Below are 22500 nucleotides of genomic sequence, written 5' to 3' on the forward strand. Positions count from 1 at the left end.
GGATGAGAGACAAATTTGTCTGTGTTAAAAAGTCTCTTAAATAAAAAAAAACACAATACAAACACATCATCTTGGACCGATACATGACAGGATACCACAGAACAGCGCTACGCCCTCTGCTGTCCTGCCGGGGAATTGCTTTGCTACACTCTCCAGGAGACGGAGAAGTATGAGAGCAAAACGCTTCCGTCAGTCCGTGCCTGTCTGTCCCTTGCGGAGCTGACGGAGAAGCATGAACCAGGCTTTAGTCTAACCACAGCCAGTCTACTCCTAACCCTAACCTCAACTTAAACTGAATTTACACCATACCTCTAAAACTAACCAGCAGATAACTCTCCTATTCAAATAACCACACCCCCTGAGAATTCTAACCGAGCCAATCAGCTCTGAGCAGCACACGAGAGGCGGGACTAGCCAGCTCAAAAATAACCAATCAGATAAAATATGGAATTGCCGACTGTAACGCGCGGCGCTGTAGTCTTTAGATGTAGTCAAAAATGGCGCCTGGTGACGGCACAAGCATCTTTCTTTAGAAGAGAGATGCTTGTGGTTCTTGTTGTTGTGGTTTTAAAGACGTGTCCAAGAGGAAAGAGCCGCGGCGAACTCCACTTCAAACGCCATCTTCGTTGTTCATGAGAAACTGAGCGTCGCGGTGTGTGACGCACGCTGCTCGGTGCTGATTGGCTCAGTTAGAATTCTTAGAGGGTGCTGTTATTTGCATGGGAGAGTTCCCAGAATCATTCTCTGTGCAGAATTAAACAGAGGAGGAGTCTGGCAGGCCAGGATAAATGTCCTCAGTTTGCAGGTAAAAAACTTGTTTTTGGTCCTCACTTTGATGTATAGACCGGCACACACACACACACACACACACACACACACACACACACACACACACACACACACACACACACCAATTCTGAATCTAAGAATTTATGAAATAACGACTTTTCAATCATTTCAATTTTCCCCAACTTTCAAATTTGAAATTAGAAACTGTTATAATCTCTTATTTGCATTGTTTGCTGATAGCTCTGTGAGTTTGAGTAAGATTGATGAGCTAACGGCTAGTCACAGGGTGGGCGGTTCCAAAGGGATTTACTGTTGTCTTTAAAGAGCAAGTCACCCCTACCAGAGTCTAACTCCACTGCCACTTCCTGTTTGAAAAACGTAACAAATGCTGTTGCCTGGCAGACCGAGAGGGCGAAGCAGCTAACAAACACACACACACACACACACACACAGGCTCACAACGGCATTGTGACATCAACTGGTACCAGCTAATGTCATGGGGTACCTCTTAGCCAATAGCGATGGCAGATTCTAATTTAAATGTAGTGCAGAGTTTTTACCTGAAGAGGGTGCAACACTGACAGTTTTAAGCAGAATATCTAAATTTTAACTAAGATGCACTAAAGTGCCAAGTTATGGACTACGCATGTGTACAGCACAATTAGACGTTCATTTATATCGTTCATTAGCAAAAAAATGTTTATTTGGGGTGACTTGCTCTTTAAGCAACTTTTAAGAAAAATGTCAGGTTTATGTAAATGCTGTTCAATCCCACCATACATGGTTATTTACTTAGACGTCGTGGTTTTGTTTATTTTATGTTCATTAATTTGGCATATGCTTTTATCCAAAGTGACGTGCAATTGATTAACCTGTAGGGCATGTTGTGATCTGTGAGTGCCCGGAGGAAAACCACGCACGCATGGGAGAACATGCATCTCCATGCAGAAAGGCAGCAAACGTCTTGCTGCGAGGCAACAGCGCTAACAACTGTGCCACCATGCAGCAACCAACTCTTTTAGTTTAGTTTTATATGTGCAGCACCTTTTGGCATCAACCTGTGGCACTTCCAATTATATGAAAATAATTTAAAGGCTCGTGCACTAAAAACATTTTGATGTTCTAGTTACATTAACTCGTTCACTGCCAATGACGACAAAAGTCATCGTTTGCATTTTTTTTACTGTGTGGCCGTCGGACGAGCCCCCGCACCGTGAGAACAAACATCTCAGCTCTAAAGCCAATCTTCATCCGTACGTCACATGTCACGTGATCAGGAAGCAGAACATCCACGTGTTAGGAGATCGTTTTGGGCCGCTGCTGTAAAAAAGTGGAAGCCATCATTGGTTGATAACCGGAAAAGCGTCTGCCGATCACAATTCAACAACGGATTATGAAAGAACGGATAAAGCTCGAAACGCGCGGATTCTTCCTGATGTAAGAGGTGAGTCTCCACTTTGTTTTGGTTGTTTTGGTGCTGACATCATCCTAGCGCGCAACGTTCTTTGACCCTTAAAAAAATACTAAAAATGGTGAGAAACGCTAGCAGCGAATGAGTTAAGATGGCAGAAATCCACTTCATTACTAGTCTAGCTGTGACTAGCCATTAGCTTATCAATCTGGCTTATCTCTGATTTAAGGTTGTTCAAATACACACGTAAGGTTTAATTCATGGCAGACATTGACTTAAAACAGTGGGAAAATCACACAATGGCTGTATTCCCTTTCGGAAGGTCTGCTCTTTAGCATTTGTACACATGCAGCTACAGGAATGGAATGCAGCCCTTGTCAATTCATCCTCTCCAGCCAATTGGTCTAATTAGTCAAAAACCATTCTCAGGCACCAGCTTAAAAAGATCGAGTGGAAATTTTAGATCTGAACAAAGAAAGAACTACTAAACCACATACACAGGTTCTTTGCAAACCCAGTAGATGCTTTTCTACCGTTAAGAACTCATTTTTGTTTACATCCTGACATCATCTCCGAGGCTTACACAGCTCTCTCCCTCTCCTTTCTGACAAATTGCCTCCATTGTCGCCTTTCCTGCTCCCAAAGGTAAGCTACACCAGTCTCTGGTGCACAACCCCAAGCCCCACATTAAATCTAAAGCCCAATGAAAAATTAAACGATGACATTTGAGAAAGTGCAAGCATCCAGATGCAATAACTGGTGAGTGTGAAGGTCCCACTGCTGCTCCCTGAATCGTTTGTCAGGAGGCACTCTGGCAGCTTCGTTCCTGTTTCTCTTATCAGGTTTTTGAAGGTAGCACGCACTCCTTCCTCTGTAGAGCCTTCGTCTGAGGCGGCAGATGGAGATTGATTGTCGTCACTCATGCTTGTTCCTTTTGCAACTAAAAATAAAACATCTGTCAGAATTTAACAGAAATAACAATAGCTGTCAGGCTAAAGCTGAATCTGGTGGAGAAGACTGATCCTGTGCATAAAAACGACACATTAATCTGATTCAGCAGCATCTTCTGTGAGGGGGAAGACTGTAACAGAGGCTGCAGAAGAAGAGTTAGTCTCCGCCTCTTTCTGCTTTACCTGGCTATCTCTCTGAAACGGAAACAGTCTTCCAGCTGCAGCCTAACCTTATTAACCATCAGGCCTCAGTCTTTGTCTAGAATTACTTCAGAGCAATCACAATGCCCAGCTGGGGCTAAACGTTGAATTAAATGTAATATACAAGCTACTTCAGGCTCACCTCCATTAAACTCCAATATTACCTTCAACAGCCACGAGAGAGGCGGATAGCACCATGCTCTTCCACTTCATTTGACCATTTTAATGTTCTAGGGGTGTTATTTTCTTTAATTACCACATGACCGAGACACCTAGAGCCCTAGATTTACTCTAATGAAACCCAGCAGTCCAGTTCACCTTTAGATCAAAAATTGAGTTTCTTCTACTTGTTTTAACTGATTTTTGAGATATTTCTGTTTTTTTTTTATTATTATTATTATTATTATTATTATTATCATTATTTGTCTGGTATGCACTTAAGCATCTGTAGCTTTTAAACAAATGGTCCTATATGAGCTTTAACGGTTCTTTCACCTGGAACGTGAGGAATCAAGCAGCTAATTAAAAAGGCCTTTCCACTTAAATAGACTAATCCGTACTCTGTACAGATAATTTTGTTTAGAGTTTGAAACAAACACCAAAGCTTCCCCGAGGACACTTAAACATTTAGAAGAACTAGAAAAAACGTCTAAAAGTACAAAAGTTTACAAAAAGTAAAAAGACGTGACATTCCTCCTTTTTAGGTGTCGCCATCTTGAATTATTTTTTACGCAGAGTCTGAGAACTTGGAATGTGGAACTGAGGTGTATTTTTATTTTTTTACTATTTCGTCGTCGTCTTCCTCCGCTTATCCGGGTCCGGGTCGCGGGGGCAGCATCCCAACTAGGGAGCTCCACACTGTCCTCTCCCCGGCCACCTCCACTAGCTCCTCCGGCAGGACCCCAAGGTGTTCCCGGACCAGATTGGAGATGTAACCTCTCCAACGTGTCCTGGGTCGACCCGGGGGCCTCCTGCCGGCAGGACATGCCCGAAACACCTCCCCAGGGAGGCGTCCAGGAGGCATCCTGACCAGATGCCCAAACCACCTCACCTTTACAATTTTAGTTACAATTTTAATTTCCAACAAATGGATATACAGTCAGTTGCTACCCATCACTAAATACAACTCCTTTGAATACCATGCCATCCAGGTAACTGTACCGAAAAAATTATTTTTGGTTGTCATATATCGCCAAACAGGTCAACTCGGAGACTTTCTTGATGAACTCGACACCCTGCTCTCCTCCATTCCTGAGCACGACTGTCCCACAATGGTCCTTGGAGACATGAATATTCACCTGGACAATCCCAGCTAATCAGGCTTCCTGTCACTGATGTCATCATTTGATCTAAAACTAGTACAAAGTCCTCCAACTCACAAAGCTGGAAAAGCACTTGACCTCATTTTCACCCGAAACTGTGCCATAGACACAATCTCTGTCACACCGCCACATCTTTCCGATCATTACTTCATCCATTTCAGCACGACTCTACAAGGGAGATTCACTGCTTCCTCCCCAATGGTCTCATTCCGCCGCAACCTCCGCAATCTGGTACCCAAAAAGGGGGACCACAGGGTGTGTTCCAACTACAGGGGGATCACACTCCCGAGCCTTCATGGTAAGGTCTGTTCAGGGGTTCTGGAGAGGAGGGTCCGTCGGATTATTGAACTCAGATTCAGGAGGAGCAATGTAGTTTTCGTCCTGGCCGTGGAACACTGGACCAGCTCTATACCCTTAGGGGGATCCTGGAGGGTGCGTGGGAATTTGCCCAACCAGTCTACATGTGTTTGTGGATTTGGAGAAGGCGTTTAACCGCATCCCTTGGCGGGCCCTGTGGGGGGTACTCCGAGGGTATGGGGTACCAGGCCCTCTGATAGTCTGTTAGGTCCCTGTATGACCGGTGTCAGAGCTTGGTCCGCATTGCCGGCAGTAAGTCGAGCTCGTTCCCAGTGAGGGTTGGACTCCGCCAAGGCTGCCCTTTGTCACCGATTCTGTTCATAACCTTTATGGACAGGATTTCTAGGCGCAGCCAAGGTGTGGAGGGAATCCGTTTTGGTGGCCTGAGGATCAGGTCTCTGCTTTTTGCAGATGATGTGGTCCTGTTGGCTTCAGCAGAATGTGATCTTCAGCTTTCGCTGGAGCGGTTCGCAGCCGAGTGTGAAGCAGCTGGGATGAGAATCAGCTCCTCTAAATCTTAGACCATGGTCTTGATTCGGAAAAGGGTAGAATGCCTTCTTCGGGTCAGGGATGAGGTCCTGCCCCAAGTGGAGGAGTTTAAGTATCTCGGGGTCTTGTTCACGATTGAGGGAAAACTGGAGCGTGAGATCGATAGGTGGATTGGTGCTGCATCTGCAGTGATGCGGGCGTTGTACCTGTCCGTCATGGTGAAGAGAGAGCTGAGTCAGAAGGCGAAGCTCTCGATTTACCGGTCGATCTACGTTCCTACCCTCACCTATGGTCATGAGCTTTGGGTAATGACCAAAAGAACGAGATCACGGATACAAGCGGCCGAAATAAGTTTTCTCTGAAGAGTGGCTGGGCTCTCCCTTAGAGATAGGGTGAGTAGCTTGGTTATCCGGGAGGGGCTCTGAGTAGACCCGCTGCTCCTCCACATCGAGAGGAGCCAGTTGAGGTGGCCCGGGCATCTGGTCAGGATGCCTCCTGGATGCCTCCCTGGTGAGGTTTTCCGGGCACATCCAACCGGAAGGAGACCTATAGGTAGACCCAGGACACGGTGGAGGGACTATGTCTCTCACCCGGCCATGGAGCGCCTTGGGATTCCCCCGGAGGAGCTGGCCCAAGTGGCTGGGGAGAGGGAAGTCTGAGCCTCTTGCCTTAGGCTACTGCCCCCACGACCCGACTACGGATAAGCGGATGAAAATGGATGGATGGATGGATGGATGGATGTTTTGACCGTAACACGTGAAAGGGGATACAAGGTGATTGCTTTTAATAAAGCAGATTTGTGACCCAAACATACGGCGGGTGAAATATTAACTTTTTTCACATAAAGCGAAGCACCCTGCAGTTTCAGCTTATAGGTGGAGTCACGTGGCAGAAAGCCTCGCTGGCTCTTTTCAGCCTAATTCTGAGATCAACCGCATTTAAAAGAAGTCTTTCACAGAAAAATATATCAGAATGGAGAGGCTCTATCAGGTCCACCTCTCTGGAGTTTCCAGTAAAAATCGCTCGCTGATTAAGACCTCTATTGGGCCCATTATTTATAACAATGGAATCATGCGCGCCTGCTGTGTCTTTGAAAAATAAGCCAGCGCTGAACTGAGATTTCAAACATTCTTCAGAATAGATCAGCAGAGTTTCAATAATTGCGCAGTAGGGATGCGTCGCGCTGGATTGAGAAATCAGGCGTTCGCCGAGGATCACGTTGCATTGTGAGAAAATTGTTTATAGGATGATTAATCAGAGCAGTGGCCGCTCCATCAACCAGGGGAGTTCCATCATCATTGGTGATTTTCACACGTAAAAACAGCAGCGTGTCGTTTATATCTAAATTTTTTCCGCTATCCCCTGGGACAAAAAATTCTACAGGTCCGTTATCCGTCAGCGCTGCTATGGGTAAAATTTCACTGTAGATCTTATCTTCGATAGCCAGTTGCGTCATGGGCACGGTGAAGAGGTCCAATTCGCTCAGTGTGCATTCTGATGATTTACTGTGAAGCAGTGACACGATTAGAAAATGTCGGAGCCTGGCTGTTGACACTTCTTCCTCTTTTGCTTGCGTTTTGTAACTGCGGCTTTTAAGCGCCAATCGTTTCGTGATGTAGATCCCTTTTCACGCCTGCCAGGGGGTCTTTTCCGGACTCGCCTTGACAGAACCATGAGCCCTGGCCCCTCCTGGTCGTTAGGCTCAGTGATTTTGCTGACGGCTCGCGTCAACACATCTGACGCGATCCCGGTCGCAGCCTTTTTGAGATGCGGCTTCACCAAAGCAAATCCTTTTTTAACAAAAGTTGATATAAATGTGAAGAGTGTTGAAAATATCGAGCCAAAGCCGCACCCGTATAAATAAGGAACGCCGCTAAAACCCGGGAGACCATGACCGGCCTGAGTTACGTAATAATTAATACATCGGTGGGGTAATTTCTCTGAAGGTTATAAATCTTTTTTCGTTTGCAAGATTTATGCTGCGCTGAGTAAAAGAGTGTAACTGACCCTCTCACCCCGCTTCACGCACGTTATATTATTGCATTTCTCTGATAGGAGTGAGCGGGCCTGAAATGAAGCCTCACCGTTGTTTTTCCGTATGAGAAATGAGTCGGCTCATTCTGATCAGATTTTATTTCAATATGAATGTTTGCTATATGATTCGTAGACACGGGGATGTAATCCACATGGTTAAACACATGCGTGATCGTGTCCCCAAAGGTACCTTCAACTTTCACCGTACGTAATAACGGGGCATACACATCACCCACCAACTGCTCGGTCACTATGTCTGAATAACAATAAAACTGATATAGACCGCCGGTTAAATCGAGGGGGGGGGGGGGGGGGGGGCTGATTTGACTGCTTTATTGCTGGATGACACTTCAGGTGTCAGCCACTCCTCCACATTAAAACCTAGCATGTACGCCAAAGGCGCTGCAAATCTAAATTCTGTTTCACCACCAATCTGATATTTGAGAGTGGGATAGGGGGTTCTGAAAATGAGATAGAAATGAGGATTAATCTTTCTCATAGCAGTCTCGCATTCGTAGTTTGATGATGTGACTGCCGCTCCTCCTCCTCCTCCTCCTGAGGCGGGGCTTAGAATTCCAGATTTTTTCACACTGTCAGAATGTCTTTCCAGCAGTGGCTGGTACAAAAAAGTGAAGTGATACGAACCACCACTTCATCTATTTTCTCACACCAGGCCTCAAAAGGTACAACCTGTAAAAGGCGGTAAATACCGCATTCAGCATGCACATTTCCAGCACAAAAAAGATATCTGAACCTCTCTCCCGGACAGAGGCCTTGAAAATCCACTGGCTTTTCCTGCAATTGGTGACAGATCATAATTAGGTAAAGCATCAGGCTGTCTGGTGGTGTTTTTCAGCTGATCCTTGCTTATTTACATTTGTCTGTTTGCAGAAAATTTAAGATGTGAAGAGTGCAAAAGTGAGTGCACCCAGGTTTATTTTACACCATCTTTCTGTGTGATATTTTCCATCAAAGTTCAGAAAGACTACCATGAAAAAGACAGATGTAGCCAGAAACCAAGCAGCTAAGTAACAGTTTAGCTCCCACAGAGCCCAGATCTGAACACCACGGGGTCAGTCTGAGAGGAAAAAACAATCAGACAGAATAAATGCACAGATCAACCCCCAGCAACCAGTCAGACATGTTTATACCAACCCACCTGCAGGAAAAGAGGCGGTTACACCAAGTAAATACAAACAAGCCACAGTTTGAAATATTTATTCAAGAGACTACTGTCTGTGGAACTATCCTCTGAGGTGAACCTGAGACAATTCTCTTTATTTTGCTGATGTAAATCTGAGTCCCAGATTAGATTAGAACCCTTCCCTCATACTCTGATAAAAACTAAGTGCTGGAGCTGAATGCTAACCGGACAAAGACATGATAACTCGACTTGCTGCTCAAAGATGGTATCTTTAATCTCAGATGCGCTCATTCTGCATCCATTACTTCTCATTTCTACCCAGTTTCTTGTCTTTTAGCCTAATAGGACGCTCTGCAAGGCTCCGTTTTTACAAATAACCCCGTTCTTAGTGAAGAATGGTTTCTTTCCTTGTTATATTTTCCTCTTCCTGGTTTATAATCATCATCTATCAGTGAAAACTCTTCAGTCTTCTGTTCATTCCCAACACTCCGCTATGAGTCATGTAGTTTTTTATGCCATTGTTCTTACAGTTATAAATCTGGAAGGTTTTGCTGTTTTGGAAAACCTCTACAACATGAATTGGTCACTTTGTTAGGTAAAGTTTGTTTTAGCTTCAGAACAGCTTTAATCTTTTATGTCATAGAGACGTTCCTCAGAGGTTCTGCTCCATACTGATAAGACATCATCATCAGCTCTATTCATGATGAGATTCTCCATTCAATCACATCCCAAAGGTTCAGGACTGGACTGAGACCTGGTGACTCTGGGAGTCACTGGAGTTCAGTGAACTCATGAGCTTTGTGACACGGTGCACTATCCTGCTGGAAGTAGCATCAGAACAACAATAGCACCAGTAGGACTGAGGACTGAGCATGCGCTGACGGCTGATTGCCGGACACACGGCAGCGTTTCAAGCAGATGGCAGCTCGTTAACCAACTTCCACAAACAATTATTCACTGACAACGCAAAAAAATAAATAAATCGGGTAACTCACTCAACCTGGAGGTAATTGGAGAAAATTTAGAAAACTTGCAAACATTTATTGACAAAGTTCTTGAGCTTTTTGTCACGGGACCGAAGAAATCAGCAGCTGAGACGGAAACACCTGGGACCAAGAGGAGCCATCCCCAGGGCATCCCATTTAATAGAATCAATCAATCAATCAATCAATCAAACTTTATTTATAAAGCACCTTCCGCAACCCTGTCAGGAAGCCCAAAGCGCTGAACATGGTTCAGTAGAAGGTAAATATATTGAATAAATCAAAAATAAAAGCAATTCAAATTACAAAATACAAAATAGGTGAAACATTCTGGTACAGGACAAATGTGTAAAACAATGGGTTGAGTGAACCAGTGAAAACTGTGAAATAAATTCAACATAAAAGAGGGCCAAAATCAAACATGTTCTGGAAACGCCAAGTGGAGGAGGTGTGTTTTTAGGCCACTATTAAAGACTGGCAGAGTTTGGGACAGCCTAACTGAGGGTGGCATCTGGTTCCAGAGTGACGGTGCTAGGACTGAGAAAGCCCGGTCCCCACGAGTACGACACCTAGAACGAGGGACAGCGAGCAGGCCTTGGTCAGAGGAGCGCAGAGTGCGTGATGGGGAATGTCTGTTCAGGAGTGTGGCTAGATAGAGGGGACCACCACCCTGGAAGAAATTATAAACAAAGACGAGGATTTTGAATTGTCAGCGATAGCAAACCGGAAGCCAGTGCAGGGAGGCCAGAACCGGACTGATGTGGTCCCGTTTCCTGGTCCCAGTCAGGAACCTGGCGGCGCTGTTCTGCACAACCTGTAGGCGACGCAGTGATGACTGACACAACCCTGCGTAGAGAGAGTTGCAGTAATCAAGCCTAGAAATAACAAAGGCATGTAGTACCCGCTCCAGGTGGGCTCTCGACAGCATATGCTTGATTTTTGCAAGGCGTCTCAGGTGAAAGAAACTGAAAGAAACTGGACCGGATCACAGAATTGATGTGAGCATCAAATTTAAGTCCAGCATCAAGTTTCACCCCCAAACTGGTAACAACTGGTTTTGAGTATGGAGAAAGGGGGCCAAGATCAACATAACGATCCACATTCCTGCTGTTGGGGTGAAAAACATTGAGCTCTGTCTTTCCCTCATTCAGATGTAGAACGTTGGCCATTAGCCAAAACTTCACCTCGTTACGACAGGACACAAAGGACTGGATGGAGTGACCTTTCCTGACACAATGGAGAGTAAATCTGGCAATCGTCAGCATAGAGATGGAATGATAGGCCATGTTTACGAAAGATTGACCCCAGAGGTAGCAGATAAATGGCAAACAAAAGAGGACCAAGGATCGACCCCTGCGGGACCCCCCAGCGGAGCCCCTCCCACGAAGAAAAAACATCACCCAGTTTAACGCAGAATGTCCTGTTGTGGAGACATGATCTAAACCAATCCAGAGCAGACCCTTTGATCCCAACCCATCGTTCCAAGCGATCGAGTAGAATCGCGTGGTCGACTGTGTCGAAGGCAGCTGTCAGGTGTAACAACAGAAGCACCACAGATGTACCCTGATTTAGTGATAGATAGATATCATTTAAGACCCTCAGTAGAGCTGACTCTGTGCTATGGCCAGACCTGAACCCTGATTGAAAAACCTCAAATAGATCAGAGTCAGCTAAATGTGAGACCAGCTGCTGATAAACGACTTTCTCAAGCAGTTTTGATGTAAAAGGCATCTTTTCTGTCTTTCTTGACAGCAGTAATCCCACTTCTGACACCAATGTAGCGGTCTACGCCGCCCTCTACAGGTAGCAGACATAGAACACCTTTAATAGCCGGATGGCTCCCCTTTTCATCCCCCACACATACATTGAACTCACGGTGCCAACAGGCACCGGATAAGAACAACACAGCATGAACACCGAACTGAAACAAACAACGCTAACATAACCCCGAACAATATAACCCTCAGAACACCACAAACTGAATAAAAAAAAAACAATTTACCGTCCCCCCAGAGTGCAATGCGGCCTTGCCGGCCTATCAGTGGCAGGGCCGCCACAATATAATTTAACTCATTAAACTAGTAAAAAAGTGGTGAAAAAGACAATAACAAACACCCACATTCAGCTCTTAAGTCAAACATGTATGCGTTCCCTCTCACTGCTCCTGTCTCAGGCTGTCTCACACTCAAAATGAGAAGAACAAGGATCCATTTTGAAGCAGCGATGCTTTATGAAAGAGCCTCCAAAAAGGTCAATGAAATAAAAAGACAGACATCACACTGCTTCTAGATGCAGCTGCAGAGATGCAGCTGTGCAGCAAAGGAGAATGAAATGACCAAATGTGATAAATTCGCCAAAACCCCTCAGATTCACACCTCTGAGTCTGTTACAGTCTGGTCTACATGACTGAGTTGAGTGACAGAGAGGCTCACCGTTGCAGCCGACTGCCTGTTTGTCTGCATTGCCAAAAGGTTCATAGTCAATACTTCACAAACTCATAACCGCCCGAGCAGGCCAAACAGTCAGGCTCCAAAGCGTTTTCGAGGTGTGTAAGTCGGCTGAGGAGATGACTCATCCTGTCCACAGACACCGGGCACCACTGGGAGCTTGACTTTGCCACCATCTGGCTGTCTGACCTGCTCAGCGGGCTCTCAGCAGAAGGAAATGTACTTTTTATGTAATGCAGAGAAAACAAAAGCCTGACTTATGGAAATGGAGTTTGAGGAAAATATTGTCAGTGTTTTCCCAGAGATCATATAGTACCAGCTCACCTTGGACGATTATTTTTCTCTGTATCGAGGTTTGGCAGTATTAGCATACATATACTAATATTTAGGAAAACTGACACATATACTTTGATTTACAGGTTTTCTCCACATTTTTGCAGATCTAGGAATGATAGCCAATTTAATCATTTTACAGTGGAAGGTCAGAATGTCAGAGGAATTTATTGTAACCAGGGTAACGAGTACTGGCAAAAGTCAATAGCATGAAATGTAGATTTAGAGTTGACTTAGTCAAACTAGGCCATAAGATTATGTGTATCTGACTAAATTAATGAAACACAATTAAACTGGATATTAATTTCTTTCTGTGGTTCATTCGTTTTTATGTGAAAGGCAGCCATATTGGATTTAAGAGTTGAAATAGTTGAGAAACCTAAAACTTTCTGAAGTAGTGTTTTTAACTTTGGGGTAATTTCAGTAGTTTTTTTCAGACCTGGAACATAAAACAGCGTCTCCCTCACAAAGAGTGGGAAAGGTCTGTAACCATAATAACCAAACCCGTATTGTTGGAGGTGCAAGCACACCATGCCTTCATTGAATCTGACTTACTTAATTTCTGTTTACCTCCTGCCAATGTTTTCAACTTGTCCTGAGCAGCTGTAAAGGTGGAAAGACGTCATGCCGAAGTTGCACACATGCGCAGAGGGCATTTTTATACTCCAGGAATCCAAATGGATGTGTGGGTGGATGCCAATTGGAATGACGATCGGACAAAACCACCTCTCTCAATCGGAATGGAATTTCATTGCGATCGGGCCATGTCGGATAAGAATATTCTGACTGACATGTTTACATGAATAATTTTATATCTGATAGGGCATTCATTTTGATAACTTTTGCCCATGTAAATGTAGTTACTGTCAATATAATTTACTACTGTAATTCTTTATGTCCTATTATTCAAATAGTCCTCTTCAAACAGGTAAAACTCAGAAAAATGAGAACATGATGCTCAAGTTTCTTTATGTCAGTGATTCTACTTAAAAGATGAAACTGATATATGAGATAGACTCATTCCATGCAGAGCCCGATATTTCAAGCTTTTATTTGTTATAATTGTAAAGTGGTGTGCTGTTGAATGGAGTGATGTGGTGTGGTTTGGTGTGGTGTTGTATGGTGTGGTGTGGTAGGGTATGGTATGGTATGGTGTGGTGTTGTACGGTATGGTGTGGTGTGGTGTTGTACGGTATGGTGTGGTGTTGTGTAGTGTGGTGTGGTGTGGTGTGGTATGGTGTGGTGTGGTAGGGTATGGTATGTTATGGTGTGGTGTTGTACGGTATGGTGTGGTGTGGTGTTTTATGGTGTGGTGTTGTATGGTGTGGTGTGGTAGGGTATGGTATGGTATGGTGTGGTGTTGTACGGTATGGTGCGGTGTGGTGTGGTGTGGTATGGTGTGGTGTTGTGTTGTGTGGTATTATATGGTGTAATGTGGTGTGTTATATATGGTATTGCATAGTATGGTATGGTATGGAGTGGTGTGGTGTGGTGTTGTATGGTGTGGTATGGTATGGAGTGGTGTGGTGTGGTATTGTATGGTGTAATGTGGTGTGTTATATATGGTATTGCATAGTATGGTATTGTATGGTATGGTATGGAGTGGTGTGGTGTGGTGTGGTGTGGTGTGGTATGGTGTGGTATGGTATGGAGTGGTGTGGTGTGGTATTGTATGGTGTAATGTGGTGTGTTAAATATGGTATTGCATAGTATGGTATTGTATGGTATGGTATGGTATGGTATGGAGTGGTGTGGTGTGGTGTTGTATGGTGTGGTGTGGTATGGTATGGTATGGAGTGGTGTGGTGTGGTATTGTATGGTGTAATGTGGTGTGTTATATATGGTATTGCATAGTATGGTATTGTATGGTATGGTATGATGTGCTGTGGTGTGGTTGGTATGGTGTGGAGTGGTGTGTTATGGTATGGTATGTGTGTATGGTGTTGTATGGTGTGGTGTGGTGTTGTATGGTGTGGTGTGGTGTTGTATGGTGTGGTGTGGTGTTGTATGGTGTGGTGTGGTGTTGTATGGTATGGTATGTTATGGTGAGGTGAGGTGAGGTGAGGTAAGGTAAGGTGTGGTGTGGTGTGGTGTTGTATGGTGTGGTGTGGTGTGGTGTTGTATGGTGTGGTGTGGTGTGGTGTTGTATGGTGTGGTGTGGTGTTGTATGGTGTGGTGTGGTGTGGTGTGGTGTGGTGTTGTATGGTGTGGTGTGGTGTTGTATGGTGTGGTGTGGTGTGGTGTTGTATGGTGTGGTGTGGTGTGGTGTTGTATGGTGTGGTGTGGTGTTGTATGGTATGGTATGTTATGGTGAGGTGAGGTGAGGTGAGGTAAGGTAAGGTGTGGTGTGGTGTGGTGTTGTATGGTGTGGTGTGGTGTTGTATGGTGTGGTGTGGTGTTGAATGGTGTGGTGTGGTGTTGTATGGTGTGGTGTGGTGTTGTATGGTGTGGTGTGGTGTGGTGTTGTATGGTGTGGTGTGGTGTTGTATGGTGTGGTGTGGTGTGGTGTTGTATGGTGTGGTGTGGTGTTGTATGGTGTGGTGTGGTGTTGTATGGTATGGTATGTTATGGTGAGGTGAGGTAAGGTAAGGTAAGGTGTGGTGTGGTGTGGTGTTGTATGGTGTGGTTTGGTGTTGTATGGTGTGGTGTGGTGTTGTATGGTATGGTATGTTATGGTGAGGTGAGGTAAGGTAAGGTAAGGTGTGGTGTGGTGTGGTGTTGTATGGTGTGGTTTGGTGTTGTATGGTGTGGTGTGGTGTTGTATGGTATGGTATGTTATGGTGAGGTGAGGTGAGGTGAGGTAAGGTAAGGTAAGGTGTGGTGTGGTGTGGTGTTGTATGGTGTGGTGTGGTGTGGTGTTGTATGGTGTGGTGTGGTGTTGTATGGTATGGTATGTTATGGTGAGGTGAGGTGAGGTAAGGTAAGGTAAGGTGTGGTGTGGTGTGGTGTTGTATGGTGTGGTGTGGTGTTGTATGGTATGATGTGGTGTTGTATGGTATGGAATTGTGTGGTGTAATGTGGTGTGTTATATATAGTATTGCATGGTATGGTAGAGTGTATTTCTACGAAACACTTTGTCAGAGAACTTTTCTGTCTGCAGTGGCTATTTAGTGTCTTGTGCACACATAAGCACTGAGCACCAGCATTTAGGCGAGTCAGCAGATGACAGATCTTTGTACAAGTCATAGCGTTGACTTAGAAACAGCCAGGAGCTTTATCTCTGACAGTGGACAGCTCCCATCACCCTCTGTTGTGCTTTCTGCTGAATCATTTCCGTTTGATAACAGACCATCCAAATGCAGAATGCCAAAAGTTTGGAATGAGATTGAAACAACCAGTGTAAACATATTTGTCTGCAGGATTTTAAGATGTCAGCGACTTACAAGTCATGTACACTGCATTTTAATCTGCCAGGGTTCATTTAGGAAGGCTGATGCTGCCTTGAGCACCAAACACACCAGCAGCACCCTCACGCTCAGCAAAAGACTAAAAGTTCCCTTCACGGACTTCAGACACAGCACAATTTATTCAGGAGTTTCTGACAGAAGAGAAAATTGATTCAGGGCTTGCGTCGATGATTCACCTGCAGGTGTTGAGAGTACTTTTCACTTTAATGTCCTCCTGCCTCAAAAACGGCAAATCAAACAAAAAGATAAGCCAAATACCAGTGCACCAGGCAAATGTCCAAAGGTCACAACCAAAAGCTTTTGTACGTTGATGATATGAAACAGCAGAAAAACATAAATGATGTTTCACCATAACACTGATTTGGACTTGGTATGGATTTTGCACTAATCTCTAATCCCTCCAAAGACAATGCAGCTTCCCCCCCCCACACACACACACTCACACACCCCACCCCAGGAGCACTTTAGATTAAATATCTTCCAGTTTGATGCAATCTGCAAAACTGAATCCCAGCTTCCAGCTTATTTATTACAACACAGACCAAACACACATCCAGGTTCGCTCGGCACTGGTTTTGTTTTATTAGCTGAACAACAGAAGACATTTGAAAATATCCTTTTCGTTAAATGTTATTCATAAAGAGAGGACATTCTCCTAAAATGACTTTCAGGGCTGTTTGCAAATGTTTCTTCTACATTTTTGTTTAGGGATTCCATATTTGTGTACATGTCTGTAAGATAATAACATTTATAATAATCTGTTGGTTAATTTGTGACTCGGGTTTAATCTCGCCCGTTTTTGGGTGATTTGTCACATATTTTGACCTTCTTACTCCCAGCCCGTCACACGCTGACACTTTATTTGGGGATTAATAATTGGACGCACTCAGGCAGACTTATTTTGAACAAGAAAGAACGTTTTCGCCGCCTGTAGGCTAAGAGGTTTGTGAGCACAATGAAATATTTAAATGCACTTTCTTCACGTGCAAATACCTGATGCAGTGTTGCTTACATTTCACGTCTATTTCTGCCGGCGTGAATGACGCCATGTTTACAACTCCTCTCAGAGTAACAGCTGCCCTTATACAGTAATCTCCAGGAAATCACACATGAATGACGTAATATATGCTCTGATAACGTTTGAGCTCCCATCTGCTCTCACTGGAAGGCAACGTGTTTTGTGCTTATTTACAGGGTAGGAAACACACCAAAAAGCGTCTTCCAGTAAATGTTTGGTCCTCTTTCTTCTGTGTTCTGGGTTTCTGTGGAGGATCACAGTGTAGGGAGACAGCTTATGCACTCAGATCACGGGTTGAATCTTGGTACACACCTGCCTCCATGTTGACCCAAACGTTGCAGCGCTCCAACCTCCTTAAATTATGTGGACGGTGATTAAAGGGGCATTATGGAAGTCTGACAGCCAAAACATGTATAGAAATAATAAATGTCTTCTTCATACGTTCTCCTGCAATGCCCTGGTCCTGTAGAATGAGCCCTGGCATTTTTACTGTGATTGCCTGTTTTTCTGTAAAATCACAGAAAAAGAGAGATGCTCGGGTCGAGCAGGCTGCTTCATGCGCGTTCACGCTCAGGCATCGCCCGTAGCATTTGCTATCCGTAGCTTTAGCAGCAGAGAGAGAGGCAGTGCCACTTTGTCGCTGTTCCTAACGCCTAGTGACAAAGCTAGCTACATTTCTGAGGACCCTTAGCTACTTTCTGTAGAACTTTCTTCTAGATATTTCCTGCAAATTAGCAACAAAATAGCCATTTTCACTCCGAACCGTTCTTTGAACGTTGTTTCAGCTGTCATCAAGGATATAAATAATACAGATACAAATGACGTCACTGGTGTTTTAGCTCGCCTAGTAAGACGTCAGACTCTCGTGCAGAAGACCTGGGTTTGATTCTGGATGTGAACATAGTTCATTTAGAGTTTCTTTTTTACATTAATGGTATATTTTTTTACTGTAAGATGCCCAAATTTTTATTTGAGACTCGCCGAACGGCATTGAATTCACAGATAAAAAAGATGTGGGTTCAACTTTCATTTTGGAACAATTTTTCAAGCAAGGGAAGGGAATGATCTGAGCACGCAGGAGGACTGACCCATCTTAAACCTTTGTCGGCTGTGCTGAAGAGAAAGGTACAGAACCAAATTATTTAATTAATTAGCTGCGTGTTCTCCTGTCCTCTGTCCTCCGGGCCACACACACACACACACACACACACACACACACACACTGCACGTTCGGCCGGCCAACGAGAAAGTGCGGCTGCAGAGACAGAGGCACATTATTTTTATTAATTTGCTGTGTTCGTCTGTCCTCCGGGGGACACACACACACACACACACACACACGGGACTGTCTCAGCTGTTATTTTCGTTAAGGAGTGTGCACATCCAGCATGCGCGCCTCGTGCACGAGCCTACTATTGAAACTGCCGTTACGCTTTTGGCCTGAGGGGGCAATCACGAGCATAAAAATTCAAAAGTCCGTAAAGTCCCTTTAAACAATCCCAAAAAGAGATGTGTGAAACACTCAGCTCGTTTTGGAGACTCGGGGCTGCTTGATTATGACAAAGATTGTTGGCGTGGTTATTTTGGTTATCATGATTTTCTTGGAGTTTGGAAACAGGCTGCATTTATTTTTCCTCATTAGATAAACACACACCAATCAGCTCTGTGGCTCTTCAAAATAAAAGTGATGCCAAAGCACTGGATTGTTTAATGACTCATGTTTACTTTGCATTACATACTTTAAATTTATTAATTGAATGAATATACTTTTAAAAATATATATCACGAATGAAGTTTTGTGATTTGATGGAGCCCAAAAATCCAGAGATAACTTTTGTAGTTGGAGGCTACGGCTGCAAAAGTAAATCGAGAAAAAGTTAAAAATCGATGACAAAATCAATCAATCAAAGATACTTTATTAATCCCAGAGGGAAATTAGAGTTTCAGTACACACAATTCAGAGATCAGACATTCATGGGCAAGACATGTGACAAGAATTGGTGACTGTGGTCATTCGCAACCCTGAGTCGCGCTACCGTAATAGAGATAAGAGGGTTACATGAGGATTGGTTCAGGTGGAGGGAAAAAAAGGCACTTCAGAGTTACCCTCCACCAGGAGGGCAGCTTTGCTCTGCAAAAAAAAAAAAACACCTCAGACAGATATGCAACAGACTTCAGACAACACAATATAAGCATCCAGTAGGTGGGGTGGTGGGTTGGGACTATCCCCACTTCAGTTCCTGCAGCCACGATAAGCAGCACATGTCACCTCAGTGTGGATGGGTGAGGAGCATTGAGGGTTGGAGGGTTGCAGTGACCCTGGATGCTTCGGTGGCCTTCCCGCAGTCCCGCCCAGGCTTGGAAAAGAGGCAGAGTTGAGTTGCCATAGCGACGGCACATTCCACATATCTTCTGAGGGGGGAGTTTTCGTTGCAGCCTTGCTGGCTCAAGGACGCCAGATTTCGATTAGAAATTGTTTTGGGGCCAGACAGAGATAATTTCCTTTGTCTTACAGCTTGTTGGTCCTCAACCTCTCAGAATACCAATAATGGACATTAATCTATCCCAATCCGTGCTGATTCGTCCACTCTCTCCTTGATGGCATCCATCTTTTGTGCTAAAGAATGAATCTCTGCCAAATGCGTTGGTAACGCATTTCGTCATCGATTCGTTGTGTTGTGCAACTTTTTTCCGTGTTGCACAACCTTCATTTAACAGTCAATGTGCGCAGCTCATGTGTAGGAGGCAACAGAGCTAACCGAGGCAGATCAGAATGAGAGAAATCTGGTATTTAGACGAGGAACGACACACCTAGAACAGTAAGTTGCTTACTTGGGATCAAAAGCACAACCACGGGCAGACTAGCTAATGCTAGCTGGTAGCAGGCTCTACAAGCGGAAGAAAAGACATCACCTCCTGTTTATTCTTAGCTGACTGCAGCGCTACGGAGCAGAACTGCTGTTAGGTTCAAGTCTGCTCAACACTGCAGCAGGATTATGGCAAGCCACTGTAGCATGTTATTCACAAACTTGTCTGTCTATTAATATAATTTAAACTGGATTATTGTCAAACCGTTCATAATAAATATGGCACAATACCGTACCTAATAAATATGGCATGGTTACATTTTTAACAGTAGAAATTTTATGTTATGAGCATTTCCAGTAGCTTACTACTGAATGTGTTAATGAAATACAAGACCTTTAACTGATCATACTTTGATTATGGATATATTTAGATGGTTGCATGTTGTTTTGCATGCTGTTGAGCTGTTTTCTAATCATGTTTTGTTGTTAGATAAAGTAAAAGGAGAGAAAATAATGTTTCCGTTGTAGTTTTAATTAAGTAATTTGACATTTGTGGGATCTGTGGGGTCTTTTTGATCTGTAAAGCACTTTCAGTTACATTTTTTGTATGAAAAGCGCCCTATAAATAAAGTTTGATTTGATTTAAATGTTCCCGTTTTAATCCGATGAATCGAGTCGAGACCCCATCTGATTCATCTGTGATCCAAATAATCGTTTGTTGCAACTCTATTGGAGGCAGAGTGGGAGACTTGTTAAATCAGTGCTTTTGCATTTGTTTCTGGTAGGAATCAATGCCTCGCAACAGATACTCGGGGCAAAAAAAGCCCAGAAGCACTTGGATCAGCACGGACAAGTCTGCTGCATCAGAGAGTGGCACAACTTTGCAGGATTTGGAATCGTATTTCCTGACAATTTGCCTCAGACTGGACAACAACACCGAAACTCTACCACTGACTTGGAACGTGGATGTTTTATCTCCACAAACAACACGAACCTGGAGGGGTTTTTCTGTGTGGTGGAGTTGCTAATGCTAACAGTTAGCTTCTACTCGTCGTACTAGACGTTGTCTGCTGTTTCCTGGACACTAAAGCAACAGCCTTCCCCATCGCGTCAAGATCATCGACATATAAATATCGGACAATGGGTTTCCATACACTCCAATAACACGTTTTTGAAGAAAAATGGGAGGTGGCCACCACCGCCATTTTGACCGTGTCACAGGTTCCGTCAAGACCAGACAATTCCACAAAAGGGAAGAAAGGTGGAGCTGAGGGTGGGGCTGTAAGGCTGGGATCAACTGACGACACCCGGTCGAACTAGCTACAAGCTAACCTGAAGCTAACCCAAAGCTAACGCGGAGGTGGGAGCTAAGCTAATGGAGGTAGCAACCTAGCTACAACCGGAGTTAACTGTGCCCAACACCAGAGCTTCTGAGTGTCAGCCGGGCTGACCGCTGGGTAAAACCGGGTGGAACACAGAGGTCTCCCGAGAGCTCCGCAAGCCGGCAGCCCGTGCAGCAGACAGAAGCCGCTGCGATCTGAGATGCGCAGAGCTGCCGCTGGGGAGAACTGGGTGGAAAGGTTTCCGTCCGAGAACTCCACAAGCCATCAGCCTGCGCAGCACACAGAAGCCGCGATCAGACAGATGCGCCGAGCTGCGGGGAGGGGAGAACGGGTGGAAAACATCGGTCTCCCGAGAGCTCCACAAGCCGATAGTGGGAACCCAGCTCCACCAACATGTTATATTTCAACCCAACTGCAGCATTATGTTAAATGCACTGGGTTTTACCCTATTAAATTTAAATTTCATGGTTAAACAGTACATGTTAAAATCTAAGCTCAGCTAGTGCAAGAGCGGCAGTGACCTAAAATACATAAATATAATTTTACTTACCGAAAAAAATGAAGTGGAGACTCCTTGGACGCTCTATTAGTGCAATTAATGCCACAGCAAGTCATTTTGTCCAACAATTGCACAAAAAATATCCAAAAAGAACGCACAAACACTACAACTAATGGTCAAAGTTGAGAGACTCAAAATCCCGTAACAGTTTCCAGGCCAGGCCGAGGCTCTACTGAGGCCTTTCCCCGGAGCTAGCTCTGTGGTCACGTGGGTCTGATGCTCATTAATTATACAGAATTTTAGGCTTTTAATACACTTAAACAGAAGAGTGAGAAAAACATTCACCCCCCTCAGAGTTGTCGTGAGTGTAAACTAGACCATTTAAACCAAAAACATGTTCTGGTACCAGGCTGTAAACATGTTTATTTCTGCTGTGAAATTGGTATTTTTAACATGGGAGTCAATGAGGATTTGCTCGCTTCTGACACCAGCCCCTAGTGGATGAGGGTGGAACTGCAATTTATTTCATTTCCGCGTTTGCTTCAATTTTTCAGCCGCATTGTGGGGGCTTGGTCAAGATGGGCGTGTCCATGAACGCTAAAGTAGATGTCTGGATTATTTCTTTATGTGATGGCACCATCTAGTGGCTGACTAACGTATAACACCAAGACGTTGCTTTACTTCTGTATGTACGGCCGAAAGCAAAGCCTCTCATTCATGATCGCGCTCCTCTAGAGCTAAAACACATTGTTTTACATTTATTATGCCCATGTTAAGTTGTGTTTTCATATATTTTATATTTTAAAGACTTACTTGTCCATGAGAAATGCCACCAACTCAGCATCAGCCGAGGTACGTCCTTAAATGCTCGAGCACGCTCTGTGATTGACGTCTGTACGTAAGCGGTACTCTAACATTATTGGCTAGTGCTGACCGGTGTTGCGTTGAGCTCTATGGGACGGGGGG

The 22500-nt window shown here is 44.4% G+C and overlaps 1 protein-coding gene and 1 pseudogene across 4 annotated transcripts in view; one reads left to right on the plus strand and one right to left on the minus strand.

Moving 5' to 3' along the window:
- Positions 1–22500, minus strand: part of slc8a4b (solute carrier family 8 member 4b) — a 204332-nt gene that overhangs the window by 149991 nt on the left and 31841 nt on the right. The window lies entirely within an intron of this gene.
- LOC139062743 (uncharacterized) lies at positions 13338–16018 on the plus strand (annotated as a pseudogene).

This window comes from Nothobranchius furzeri, chromosome 14, assembly GCF_043380555.1.
Source record: "Nothobranchius furzeri strain GRZ-AD chromosome 14, NfurGRZ-RIMD1, whole genome shotgun sequence".
Taxonomy (NCBI): Eukaryota; Metazoa; Chordata; class Actinopteri; order Cyprinodontiformes; family Nothobranchiidae; genus Nothobranchius; species Nothobranchius furzeri.